This window comes from Lutra lutra, chromosome 2 (genome assembly GCF_902655055.1).
Source record: "Lutra lutra chromosome 2, mLutLut1.2, whole genome shotgun sequence".
Taxonomy (NCBI): Eukaryota; Metazoa; Chordata; class Mammalia; order Carnivora; family Mustelidae; genus Lutra; species Lutra lutra.
This window is the reverse complement of record NC_062279.1, coordinates 110,361,144-110,376,169: the sequence shown is the minus strand read 5'-3', so window position 1 is coordinate 110,376,169 and position 15,026 is coordinate 110,361,144.

Below are 15,026 nucleotides of genomic sequence, written 5' to 3'. Positions count from 1 at the left end.
GCTCAGCAGGGAGCCTGCTTCCTCCTCTCTCTCTTGGCCTGCCACTCTGCCTGCTTGTGATATCTGTCTATCAAATGAATAAATAAAAATCTTTTTTAAAAAAATGACAGAAAAGACATCAGTTCTCTGATGTGATATATATTTTTAAATATATGTAAAATATATTCATATATGTAAAATACGTGTGTGTGTATAACATCAGTTTTATAATATCAGTTCTTCCCTTCAGTGTATTAGTTTTCTGTGGCTGCTATAACAAATTATCACATGGCTTAAACAGAAATTTATTTTCTCACAGTTTCAGAACCAGAAGTCAGAAACCAAGGTGTTGGCAAGGCCATACATATTCCCTCCAGAGGCTCTAGCAGAGGATCCTTCCTCACCTCTCCCAGCTTCTGGAGGCTGCATGCATTCCTTTACTTCCTTGGCTTCTGGCCACACCACTCCAATCTCTGTCTCCATGTTCAGACCAAATTCTCTGCTATGTCTTCTCCTCTTCATTCAGTCTCAGGGTTTTTTTTTTTTTTTTTCCTGCCTTTCTGACAAAGCCACTTTATTAGCCTAAGGATCTACCCAGATAATCAAGGACGATTTCATCATCTCAAGATTTTTTTAACTTAATTACATCTGCAAAGACCATTTTTTCCAACTAAATTGACATTCACACCTTCCAGGGATTAAGATGGAGCCATATATTTCAGGGGACTACCATTCAGCCTACTATATTCCATCAGAGGAACAAGTGGGGATAAAAATGGGAAAATAAATGGAGGAGTACACTATTTTAGAACCTCACCCCTGCCCTCCCCTCCCCTGGCCACCTCATTGAGAAAAATACTAAAATGAGAGATCATATAGCAATCCTCTAAATAGCATCCCAGAAAAGAGCACTGGGGACCTGTCCCAACAATTTTAACAACCTGGAGTGTGATCTTAGGTGATTCATTCATGCTTTCAGGGCCTCAGTTTTCTAATCTGTAAAAGAGAGGTTGTTTGGATGCTCCTTGAGTATCTTCCAATCTCAACATCTTATGATCCTACAAGAAATTCCACACATGCACACTGCTAAAAAAAAACAGACAAAAGTAATGTCCTCATTCAGCAAATGCTCTGACTGCCTTTTCTGTGCCAGGAAAAGGAAGAGGCCTCGGTACATCAATACCTAAGCTATTGCACTAACTAAAACAATCACTGGAATCTCGGTGACTTAAAATCAACAAGCCCCCACAAAATTAAACTGTTTTATACAAAATCTCTCTTACCCAAAAGAAAAGAAAGAAGAAGAGAAGGAGAGGGAGTGGGAGGAAGAAGGGCAAGAAGAAAAGACGTAGGATAACTAATCAGAGGCAAAGCTGCCTGGCTTTCCCTAGGCATACCTGATTTTGTTCTGAGCTGGGGAGACACCGTGCTGGAAAAGAAAATGCGTGCATTCTGGAGATTTAGTTCAATCTGAAAGGGATCCCAATTCTGTGAGATCTTGAAAAAGTCATTTAACCTTCTCCGATCTGTGTGCTTCTGTGGAAAATGGGGGAAACCACAAGAATGTCATGGGGGAAATAGTGAGAACGCCAAGTGGAGAAGGTATGGAAGTCATTCAGAGGCAGCTGCCCAGCATGTGCTGTTTCCTTCTGTTTGCCCTGCCCAGGAGAGAGTAAATAGATCTGACCTTAAACAAAGCTGTAAAGTGTTTGAAGTTCACTTTCACCTGCTTGCCTGTACTTGTCTTTTCCCTCTTCATGGTAACCCTTCCAGGCAAGGAATTTGTCATTTATCCATGTTTATTGGACGATCTGAAATTATACCAAAATGCTACCTGTAGCAGACTTCCAGTTATTTTGTCTCTAACTGCAGAATGTTTGGATGTGAGCAAGAAGGTGACAGCTCAGGGTGTGGGAGCAGAGAAGCAGATTCTGAAGTCCTCTGAAATGAAACTCGGCCCCTCGCTGACCCAAAAGAGGACTCTCCGTTTGATATTTTAGAACCGCACACAAGGACTAAATGCAGTAGCACATAGATTCCCCTCTTGCTTACAAAGTCAGGCTGAGAGCTAGAAACTCATTCTAATCTGTTATGATTTAAATAAAATAATGACAGTACATATTCATAAGAATAAGAAGCCTATACCTTGTCACATTCACCTTCCCCACATTTGCTTATTGCAACCATTTCCTTTTCCCCCAAGATATCAAGATGTAAAATGAAAGTTTTCTGAAAGAAACTTAAGTTGTGTTAATATCTGATAAGTTTTTTAATGCCCAAACCTTCCCCACAGCTCTTATCCAAGAGGATAATAAATCAGATTTCTTGTTTCTCTTCATATAAATACATATATTTTTTTAAAGATTTTATTTATTTATTTGACAGAGAGAGACACAGTGAGAGGGGGAACACAAGAAGGAAGAGTGGAAGAGGGAGAAGCAGGCTTCCTGCCAAGCAGGAAGCCCAATGCAGGGCTCAATCCCAGGACCCTGAGATCATGACCTGAGCAGAAGGCAGAAGCCTAACAACTGAGCCACGTGGACGCCCCATATAAATACATTTAAAAAGCAAGTGGCAAAAGATACTGAATATAATTCAGACCAGTTAATGTTTATATGGAACACTGTATTCATAAGGAAAAAAAAATTCATAAATTCTAAATTTGTTGTATTTTCAATACAGTTTCAATACAGTAACATAATTAGCCAGTCCTTCTGACATCAAGTACTATGATGAATGAAAAGGGATTATTTTTACCTTCCCAGGGCCAAAACAATCTAGTGATTAGAACTGGCACAGGATATGTCATCTAAAAATATTTCAGTGCGTCATTTTATGCTACTAAGACTATGTCACTTATTTTTTTTAATTGGTCTGAGGCAAGGAGGTTTTCATTAACTCTTACCAACATTATTCCAAAGAAGAGTCAGCTTCAGATAAAGCCATATACTTTTTTAATTATGTGTAACCATGCCAAGGTATTCTTGGGGAGAAAAAATAAAAAGCTCCTTCATAACCCTTACTAAGAATCTTACCATGGGGACTTTGCTCTTATTTAAATTAAGAGTCAATCCTTTATTAAATATATTCTAACTAGCTATTACTATTATAGGAAAATCACCTCCATGAATGAGGAGATTAGGGGTAGGAGAGGCAGGGAGAGTTTAAACTGAATTGCTTATTCTTAACAATTCATCAACAGTTCAGAGCATGCTTCGTAAAAATATAAAGCGGTGTTTTTACGTTTTAAGTATTATCCTATAGCGAATTTAGTGTGCTGTTAAACTTGGTGCCAGAGCTTAAGGTCTTCCCGAGCTCACTAGGGAATGAGAAAACATCTTTGGTAAATAAATTAGAAGTATTTAAAGGATTTACATTTCAGTTCTCTATATAAGTTGGAGAGGTTATTATTTATCCTATTCTTTATTTGTTTTGGTTGTCAAAATTATAAGCAGATAGAACTTACAGGAAATGTTGGTATATAGAATATGTATATATGTGCATAAATATTTATCCACACATTTATACAGGGTGACCTATCTAAAATCATAATGCTTTACGTGGACCTCCTATTGGGAATATTGAAATACAATATTAATTTCTCTATATCTGGAAAACAATATAGATGGAGAGAATATATTCATAATTATATGACTCTTTTAAACTGTCTTTCTTAATTAAAAAGGGTGGAAAATTAAATGAAACAAAACACTATCATAAAGCTTAATCATTTTACTTCTAAGTAAGTAGCTCTGATTTAGCTTATGATGACTTGTTATAAGCTTTTTTTTTTTTAAGATTTTATTTATTTATTTGACAGAGAGACAGATCACATGTAGGCAGAGAGGCAGGCAGAGAGAGGGGGGAAGCAGGCTCCATGCTGAGCAGAGAGCCCGATGTGGGGCTTGATCCCAGGACCCTGGGATCATGACCTGAGCTGAAGCAGAGGTTTTAACCCACTGAGCCACCCAGGCGCCCCTATAAGCTTTTTTAAAATAGGTATGAACTCAAATATAAAGAATAAAAATCTGACAAGAATAAAACCCTCAAAAAAAATCCATTGTTCAAAATAAAAATGAAAACTACAATCAATGACTTCCAAAACAATGGGATATTTTTCAGCTCAACCGTAATGTTTATCAACTAACACCGAAGAGTTAAAAAAAAGAATTGGTAACTATTATATCATAGTCCCCTTGGTTATCAGTTGTTTTGAAGGTCTAGATTCACATCAATGCCATAGTTTTCAGATATCTGGTAGGCAGTCAGACATATGAAATCAATTAAAATCAATGAAATTTATCCAAATCAGTAATTCATCATCTTAGAGATTATTAAATGTTTGCAATTCACAAAGAAATGTTGTTTTTTGTTGTTTCTCCCTATTCTTCAACTCCACATATCATGTCTTTGTCTTTCACTATCTATAGGTCATAGGCAGGTTGGCAGAGGCCAATGACTCTGTAATAAATAGAATATAGAAGTAGGTTCCTGGGGGGCAGCAAGGACTTTATTACGCGGTAATAGAGGGATAATTGGAGGGCTCCGTTGTTTCTACTCCAGCACTGTGGCTCCAGTTCCTCCATCCTAGCAGGCTCCTCAGTCTACGTGAGTTGTATGACCACCAAACTTGGAACTTCTAGGATGTATCCTCTTTTGAGGAACTCTCACAAATGTCCTTACCTGTGGGAGAGTCCCGGTTGCTGGTTTGGTGGTAAAGCAAAGTGAGAGCAGCCTTGAACCTGATTTAAATCCTCATCCTTGCATTCCTTCAAATCCTAGGAGTCAGGATTTGACTCTGGTCAGGACAAGCTCACTGACTGGTTTAGAGTTTTTCAATGAAATAATCCTTGGAGGGTCCTGGAGATAATGTTATTGCCCAGTTTTTCCAAACTTCCTAAAGATATGTTTAAAGGAAAAAACTAAGATAGCAACATTAAAGCTAAATCACAGCATTTCTTATAATATAAATCATTATAACAAAATGATTGGGGAGGTGAGAAGTTAACTTCACCTGTGGTTAAAAGTAAATTTTCAATTTAAAAATGTAATATTCTTTAAATTCAATCTGGAGAACAAAAGCTTCAAAGAACAGTCTTCTAAAGTCAATCTGCAAACCATTCTGCTCCCTACTCTCTCATCTTCCCCAGCCCTGCATCCTACCACATCAGCGTAACCATCCCTCTTTTCTTTCCTTTTTCTGTGATCATTTGCATATAATTAAAAGATTTGGTTAGTCTTTTTTTTTTAATTCAGTTTATGCTCATTGAAGATCTAGAAATATTGTTTTTATCACCCAGAACTCTGCTTCATAAACTACCGCGAGGTAAATCTACTAAATTAACTGAATCATCTGGTTGAACCACAATTCTAGACCTTGAGTCTGCCTTTTTCTTCTCATTTTAGTTCTGTCATTCCTTTTCCTTTCTTGATTTTTTTCCCCTCTAATCAACACATTCATGTGCACTTGGCAAAGGTAGAGAATAAGGAAAGCATTTATGATTTGTGTGTGCCCTTTTAACACATAAGAAGACAATATTTCAGGATAAAAAGCATTATTTTCTTTCTTACTGACTTTTGCAGATCCTATTTGATTTTTGTAAATCAGAAACCAGTAGAATGACATTAATGCTTTTGGAAAAAAGGGATGAGTTGTCAACTGTAGCAAAAAGGATAAAGAACTACAGGATACAGCTTTAATGCCTACAATTAGCAGCTGCTCTCCAATGGGAGAGGAAAAGAATACAAAATGTTGGGATGCCTGGGTGGCTCAGCCAGTTGGGCATCTGCCTTTAGCTCTAGTTATGACCCCATGGTCCTGGGATCTAGCCCCACATCAGGCTTCCTGCTCAGTGAGGGGCCTGCTTCTCCCTCTGCCTGCTGCTCCCACTGCTTGTTCTCTCTCTCTCTGTGTGTGTCAAATAAATAAATTTTTAAAAATTTAACTTAAAAAAAGAGTACAAAATGTTCTCCATAAATACATCTCTTAGAAAATAAAGTTGATATTTCAGGGGAGAATAAGGAGAGCAAACGGAGGAAAGCAAACGTCAAAAAAAAAAAAAAAGAGTAAGAATACTATTGTTTCTGATTCATCCATTAGATTCAGGAAAGAGAACTTTTTCACATAGTCCAGCAAAAAATGTTGGACTACGTGGATTTGAAAGGAGATAGACATTTACACGCAGATAAGGACAATGATGGAAAATCATGCTTGCTCCGGGATTACTCCAACATGTTCTTTCAGGACATATAAATATCTTTCAGTGAATCAGTGATTTCAGTTTCTTGAAATCAGACTTCGGGAAACGTACTGAACACACCTGTGAGAAAACACACTGCTGAGCAGAAAGGCAGTTTTTATAACCTCACGAGTGACAGAGACAAAATGATCACCATCCTCCCAAGAGACCGTGTAAATATCAGAAGCGCTAATGAGTGGAGGCAGCACCCTTGAGACAGAAGGTGTGGTATGCGTACAATTTCCAGATAAGTATGAAATCATGGCATTTGAACAGTAGCAGCCATGTTAGTTACATGTAATATTTGAAAAATATGACAACCGTCTCAACCAGCTCAAATAGCTTTCAACCTGTTCAAGTAGCTTTCATGGGAAGGGTGAAATTTTATCAACATTGGTTAACTTATGGTGTATTAGAAAACTAGCGAGGAGGTAAACTGATGGATTAAAAGATAAACTACTCACAGGCAGACAAACAGAAGGACAGATAGAGTTACAATCAAACGTGCACTTTACTCAGATGGAAAGATAATAACTAGCCCCAAGAAGTGACCGGTCTGCTAGAAAAGCCTTGAACGTAGAGTTCTCGGACCTTGTTTTCAATTTAGTTCTCACAGGGTCATGCTGCATAACTGAGGATCAGTCTCTAAAAGTCTCTAGGACACTATTTTCCATGTGTTAAGTGAGGCTAATAATATTTCATGTAGTTTTGTGGGGTTTTTTACGGTAAAACACATAGGAAATATTTGAAAGACTCTGGGAGAAATGCCCTCTATTAATTCAGCTTTTCGATAGGACATGATTTTCTTCAGTAACTGGAGTTCAATCAATAGAGATGCAGTGTGGTAGGGAGAGGGGGGTGGGGTTATGGACAGTGGGGAAGGTATGTGCTATGGTGAGTGCTGTGAAGTGTGTAAACCTGGCGATTCACAGACTTGTACCCCTGGGGCCAATAATACATTATATGTTAATAAAAAATTAAAAACTTTAAAAAAATAGAGATGCAGTGTATATACGACGATCAAGCCTCAGAATGCATTGTGAAGGGACCTTAGGAGGTCCTTTGCTGAAAAGGGTGACTGGCTATACTTCTGGGAGTAATTTCAAATGTAAGCTGAGGAGGTCACCCTCTAGATCCTTCCCAGTTCTTGCTGTCTACGGATCCTAATTTTTCTTGCCCATTTAGAAAAATGCTGACTAAGAGACCCACAAGATAGAAATGGAAAATAAGACTATGCTTGCCCTCAAACTCTATCATAGAATTTGCAAGGGATAGTCTGGATTTCTGTGACAGCACAGGTGGGGATCCCCTTTAAAATAAACTCAGCTACCGGTTTTCATTAGATGAACCACTCCTCACATCACCTTCCTTTATACACGGCTCAAAGGAATGAGAGAATTTTCACCGGGAAACAGGAAATTGTACTCGTCTACCATTTCTTCTTCTCCTGTGCTTCTTAAAATTGGGAAGCCACACATATACACTTACATTTACTTACACCTATCCCTTCTGGAAAAGGTTACTATGTGCCCATTTTAAGTCATTTTTGATAATGGAACAAACTTGAATTGGGAACAACCTTGTAGGCCAGTATGCAGTCTGCTGTGATGAAATGGACCTTGTAGATGGCTCACTGGCCTTCTCTCATGGCTCACATTCTGCCACACAGCTAGTATATGGACCTGCACTGGTGCCCACAGATGACTGTGTCCTTGAGATCATTACCTTTCCCCCTCATTTGTCTCCTGACTCCCATCTGCCCAAGGTTTCTTCTTCAGCACAGGGAGTCAACTTCCTTAAAATTTCAAATGATTTTACTGCAGTAATAAAGGTATTAGGGTGCAAACTGGACAGGTAGGCAAGTAATGTAATGATAGGTAGGTAGGTAATGATAGGTAAAATCTCATTTCTCCCTTGAGTTTGGCGTGGTTTGGCACCAATAACCAGCTTCCTAACAGGTTTTTCTACATTTCCCTGCCCCACTCCATGTGCATGTTCTTGCAATGTGGATGTCCCTATTACTCAGTCCTTACTTGCATCTCTCTTTGGTTTTAGGATAAAACTACTCAAACTTCAAATTTGATATTTTTTTCTCCCTTGGAATATATAGGAAAGAGTTCTTGTAAACCAGATATCTGAGATCGTATACTAGGCTTAGGTCAACCTGACAATCTGAGCACTAATATTCCTACTGTTCAGAAATATCCCTGAACTTATCTTTCTCTTTCCTAGAATGACCTGCACAGGACAAATAGTAGAGATTGGTTTTTCTGTTCCCTTTAATTCAATCATTTCTCTTTCCCTCCTCTCTAGCACAGAAAACGTTTCTGACTTTCTCCGTCTCCCATGTAATATATTTGCTTTTCTTATCTTTGCATTTTCCTTTTATGTTTTCAAATGTTCCACATGGAAGTTCTCTATTTCTTTCCCCCAGAGGATTCTAACCCTCCAGTTATGGTCGCCATCCATTCAGTGTGCTAATTAACATTTGGCACTTCGGAGATAGACAGATCTAGATTCAAATTCCCACTGTGCCACTTAACGTCTATGTGATCTGAAGTAATTTCCTACTCACTCTGCACTCCAGTGGTTAAAAGCTAGGTGACCATGGGCCAGTGACATAATCACCCCAAATCTTACTGCCCCTATTTGTAAAATGACAGTGCCTACCTTATAACGTTGATGTAAGGAATAAACATGATGATCAATACAAAACTGTTTAGCATGATTGCTAAACAAAGCACCCTACAGATATTCGTTATTACCATTATTACTAAATGTAGATCCATAATGTGTATACCAAGTTTCCTGTCTTGACTTTGTCCCCGATACAAATGCTATTATATCTTAAACCCAGACTTCATCATACCTCTTTAGCCAGAGGCTTTCCCTCATGGTCCACATGAAGTTTAGAGTAGAAAGCTGGGAGAGCTCCAAGCATGGCCAGACTTTTAACACAGTCAGAGCCATTTAAACACATCTGAATCTGAGTGTTGACGGGTCCTCTCTTGGCCCATCTCTTCTGTGTGCTACACAGAGCGGCCTTCACCTAAATACACCGAAACCTAAACACTGAGATTATGATCATAAGTAAGAGACCTGCAACTACAAAACATCATTGAACCAGAGACTTTCTATATAAAACCACACTGTGAAGACCACAGGGGGAGAATCGACACATCCTTCAAGTGCTTTGGGATCCCACAGTGGGGGAGGCAGGCTTTAATTAAGGAGACACCCAGGATGGGAGATCTGACCACAGCATCAGTCAGTTCACCCACTCTGGCTTGTTTCAGCAGCAACTTCCAACATCTCCTCCCTCCTTCCTTGCTCTAAAGTCCATTCCTCCACAAATGAGAGCCCATCAAAGAGAATACTTTCTGTGAGAGAAGCTGTGCCAGTTGCTGCAAACTCTTGCTAGGAATTCCAAGAAAGTTTGCCAGGTACATTTATGGGATGATGTGGAGTCAAGCATTTCAAGCACCAGTTATGAGACAAGGAAACACTTATCTTTTCGATTTTGTTGTTTGAGGTGGTGGTGATGATGAAACCCAACCCATTTCCCCCAAAAGTAAAGGGAACAGATATAGTACTACAAATTATTACTTGTAACAATCAAAATGGAAGTTCTGAAATGAAAATTGGGAGCTGTGTATATTAAACTAAATTGTTTTTGTTATTTGTTTTTGTTATTTGAAAATCAAGATTATGCCTGCAGAAAGACCACTTTGAAATCAGCTCAGAAAGTTGAACTTTTGGGGTGCTCAGTGGGTTAAAGCCTCTGCCTTTGGCTCAGGTCATGGTCTCAGGGTCCTGGGATCAAGCGCCACGTAGGGCTCTCTGCTCAGCAGGGAGCTTGCTTTCTCCTCTCTGTCTGCCTGTTGACTTGTGATCTCTGTCTGTCAAATAAATAAATAAAATATTTAAAAAAAATAAAAGAAAGTTGAGCTTTTCCTATAACAATGTAGACAATGATGTCAAGTATGGTAAAGACTTGCAAACTCTCACAGTTTATCCAAAACCAAAACAGAACCAATACTATACTCTTGAACTTACGAGAACTGTCAGCTTAAGGGGTTTACCCAGTTCAGGGTGTCTCTGTGGCTTTATTTTCTGAAGTTGCCATCAGAAATTAAATTCTGTAGAGCTACTTTTTTAAAAAAGATTTTATTTATTTGACAGAAAGAGACAGAGTGAGAGAGGAAACACAAGCAGTGGGAGTGGGAGAGGGAGAAGCAGGCTTCCCTCTGGCAGGGAGCCCAATATGGGGCTTGATCCCAGGACCCTGAGACCATGACCAGAGCGGAAGGCAGGCGTCCAACGACTGAGCCATCCAGGTGCCCCTCTGTATAGCTACTTTTAATGGAAACTCAGATTGGTCAAACTACATGAAATAGATAGAGTAGTTCGTGTCTTAATTCCCACTATTATAAATGAAGCTAAACCACTGTAGACATTGGGTATCTTCTTTTCACTGATGATCCCAAGGTATTTACCCTCCCTAATGCCAATAACCATGTTGATACATCCTTTCCTGCCTCATTCTGCTTGTACTAAAACTAGGCAGTTACAAACGAAACCCTGAGACATAATTTGCATTTGAATGAAATGATCCTGAAATTATTCTGCTTTTTACTGTGGCATTACCTGTGGGCCTCCCACTTGCGATGACTCAGTGCAGACTACCGCCAGGGCTGATTGAGAAATCCTGAAATTGGGGATTCTGAATCCTGATGCAATCTATATCCACTACATTAGTTTCTCTTGATTCACAGTTTGGTAAAGAATGCAGGTAGAGATGCTGCGGGCCCAGCTGCACACATGTTCAAACTGCTTTGCAAATGGAATGGGCAAGAGAGTGGGTATCCAAGTTAAAAAAAGGCAGGCATTTCAGATTTCAAGAGACAACTGAAAAGGGAACATCTGTTAGATCCCCTGGGTTGGAGGGCAGTCTGTGTAAGTCTTCGTATTTCTGAGTGTGTGCACACTGTGGAAAGGGGGGAGTCTTCCATCCTCAAATCTAAAAAGACTGAGAGATTTCGGAAGGCCCAGATGTGCCAAAGGTCAGAGGGATCAATATACAGACCTTAACCGTGGAAGGGGGTGGGGGAAGATAGGAATAGAAAATCGCTACAAAAGGGAAGCCAATGAGAGGGAAGGAAGTTTCTGAATAATTAAAAAGTTAAGAATAAGCAAACTCAGTTGCCACGGGGGAAGGAGGTGGGGTGGGGGATAAAAAAAAGCAGTTGATGTGGTAATTAAGAATTTGGTGAGAGCCTGGGCAGGTCACCTCCTTTCTCAGATCAGAGCCCCATCAGAAATTCTTTCAAGTGTCCTTCTGCGTCGCCAAAGATGACAACAGCAAATCAATAAGTGCTTGAAATGAAAGGGGTTGTTGGCGAGCCCCCAGGCTACAGATTTCCCGCCGCCAGCCGTTTCTGAACTCCTAGCGTGCCTTTGCACCGCCTCTCTTAAGAAGAGCTACCTTTTATTCCTATTCTCAGGACGAAGGTAAGTGCTCAGTTAGCATATCTATTAAATGTCGGCTCTAGTTCCCGCTCCCCGCCCGCGCCGAGAGAGCGCGGCCGCAGTTTGTCGGTCGGCCCGCGAGGCAGGAGGAGAGGGGAAGACTGGCCAGGCTATCAGGGGGACCGCACACCTCCGGGCCTGGCCCAGCTTCTCCCGAGATTTAACGCTGCGGGCTTATAGCCTAACGGTCTCTGCCAGAGCAAAGGGCCTGAGCGACCGCCGCCACCAGAGCGCTCCTGCTCCTTCATTTATTTACAAGCAAGCACAAAATCATTAACAACAGGAAAGAACCAATGCTCCAAAATTAACGCTCGGAATCACAGGAAACTCCGTTCTGAGTTCCAGACTCCGCTCTCTTACCCTTCCAATATTCATCCCTCCCCGACTATGTCTCGATTTAACAATCTTTCCAGAGCCCAACATCCCCGGGACGTTTTAATGAGGTAATTCATTAGTGAGTCAATACAGACATTTATATATTCTTTTAGCTCGAGTGGTTAAGTACTAATTTCGAAATGATTATAAAACACCGGAATAGGCAACGCACAATAATCTTAATTTATATGCAAATCAATTGGTTCATCTTAATGCCTTAAAAAAAAAAAACAAAATTAAAAAAAACAATGCCTATATGGTAGCATCGAGGATACGAATCAAAGCGCCCGAATGGACAATTCGGAAACCGGACCTGGACTAGGGGGAAATTTTAGAACAGCCAACAAATCAATAATGTTTGAGGCAGTTAAACACCTCTAGCCATTGGTATTTACATACTCAGCTTGTTGTCAGATAAGGAGCTGGGGAAATTGCTTGCCAGGGTTGAGATCATAATCCAGAGTGAAGAAAGTGAATGATAGCACGCACCTCGTCATGGCGGGCTCTAAAATAATACTGTACCTTTCCCAAATGCTGACTTTTGGGTGAGAGTGAGTTGGTGGAGATCACTCCACATTCGTTCTCGGGTTTGCCCAGCTTTAATCACAAAATTGTATGTCCTCCCGGAGCTCCACAACTTGATTCTTGTTCTAACAGTTGTCACCTGCTTCAAAATATTAGAGGGAGGGGTATAACTTAGAATCTCACTAAAAATTCTCTGAACCCATTTAGCCAGCACCGCTCTTCTTATGCTGATGGGGGGAGGGGGTTATGTTTAATTCCCTGTGTCCTCCCACACATTAAATTAGATAACCAAAAAGACAGAAAAAAAACGACTGTGGGAAATGATCCAGTGCACTGGCTTATTGGAAGGTTATTATCTTTAGACATAGCTTAAAATTTTGGAAACATAAAGAGAATGTATTCTTCCGGGGAAAACAAAAATTTGAGATATTCTAGAACAGTGAGTCTCACTGGGGATTACCAGAAGATCCACGGAGTTGTTTATGTAAAAGTGTAACATCCTTGAAATTCACAGATACATAAGGTCAGTGTCTCCCCACCCCCAGGCTCCCAGCCCAGGCGATCTGGCCCTTAAGGAGCTGGTACCTTTGATGCTTCAATCTTGTTTACATCTGCAGGGCAGGGAATTGCTTGCTTTGCTTGGACCCTCCCTCCACCCCCTTCTAATTTGAAGTAATCGGAATCTAAATACAATCGCCACGGCCCACTCTTCCATTTCTGCTCTGACGAGGGAAAAACCTGAAATCCATGTCTTAAATCAGCTCGGTGGTTTGTAGCCCTTCAGCACCCTGCCTCTCCGCTGCATGCCTAATGTATTCCCTAGTGGTTCTGGGCATTAATTAGTTGTTTAATAGGAGTATGACTAAAAATGTAAAAGAAGGATTAGGAGCGTGAAACGTATGTCCAGCTCCTTCCACACACTCGAGGAGGGAATGAGAATCATTCTGTATCTTCTATTTCTCCAGGAGCCATTAGCATTTCCCACCAGCTGCTCACTTCAGCTGCACTGGCGCTGGGCGAGGCGAAGACCCAAAAGCTCAGCGCGATGTCTGAGGCGGCCGGGACTGGGGTTAACCAGCCCCTGGCGGACGAGACTCCAGACAGAAGGTGGGGTGAGGGGAACATGAGCTTCCACTAGCCCCTTCATCCCTGCCCGGGTTTGCAAACCTATGAATCTTGAAAGGGGGAGGGGGGTGCACGCGCTTATCTGCGCGTCTCTCCAGCGCTGCCCTTTCTCTTTCCCGTGTCTCTCCGCGAGTCTCTGAATCTTCCTGTCTCTGATTTTCTCACTCTTTTCCCACTTTTCCATGAGATTCCTCTTGCCACCAGATGAAAGGAGGTCGTTCTGCTATGAGCGTCTCTTAATCTCTATAAAATGAAAAGAAAAAAAGGGGGGGAAGGCATTAACCCAATACTCAGAGGATGGGGAGACAGCAAAATTCGATGATGGATAGAGATGAAAATGTCTTTCTCTGACTACATTCTCTGGTTTGCTGTGACTTTAGATTTCAGTTGTGGGACTTGTTGAAGAAATTTGAATGTCTTGATTCAGCACGATTTCAAAAACCAGAAATAACAATTCTCAGGAACAGAGGGGAAATAAAAATAAAAACTTGGGAATTTCCCCCCCTCTTTTCTCTCCCTTAAATATAACTGTCTTGAATTTCCAATGGGTTAAGAGAAAGTTCGAGTTTTCATAGATGTTAGGTGGAGGTTAGAAATGGCTTTAAAATGTGGATCTCTCAGTTAGTTTTCTTCGTGGCTGAAGAGGCTAACCCTTTCCATAAAATGAGTCCATCTGTCGACTGTTAGCTATTTCAAAGTGAAGGGATTTAGCACTCAAAACAAATTGAGCAAGTTTGTTTGCCTGTTTTTACTGCTAACTCAAATGAATTCAAAACACGGAGTAATTGGAGAAAACACATAACATGTTCCAGACAGCCGCCAAATGTAGGGAAAGCCCAGCACCTATGTGGTGACCTGGGTTATTTTAAACACCATGTTTTTTGTAATGCATGTATTTCTCACAGGTTCTCCCAACAAGTCATTATATTTTCCTAAAATTGAGAGAACTGGTATACTGGTTTAGGAAGAGCAATACAACTTTTAGAGGGAACTTTATTCTCCATTGAATACCAAAGGAGAGGGCTCTTTAATGGCGGGCCTGGGAGAGTGTTTTTCCTATGCAGAAATTAATATTGATGGGAAAACCAAACCGGAGGCTACGACTGCTTTCCGCGGCTTTCCAAAAACATACATTAACAGGATGCCCTTGAAATTGAAAGAACGTTGTCTAGTATGCCTGGCAGAAGCCTTCACACCTAGCCTTCCAGACGAATCATATTTATAGTCCTTATACCCGAAGGCAGGACAGAGCAA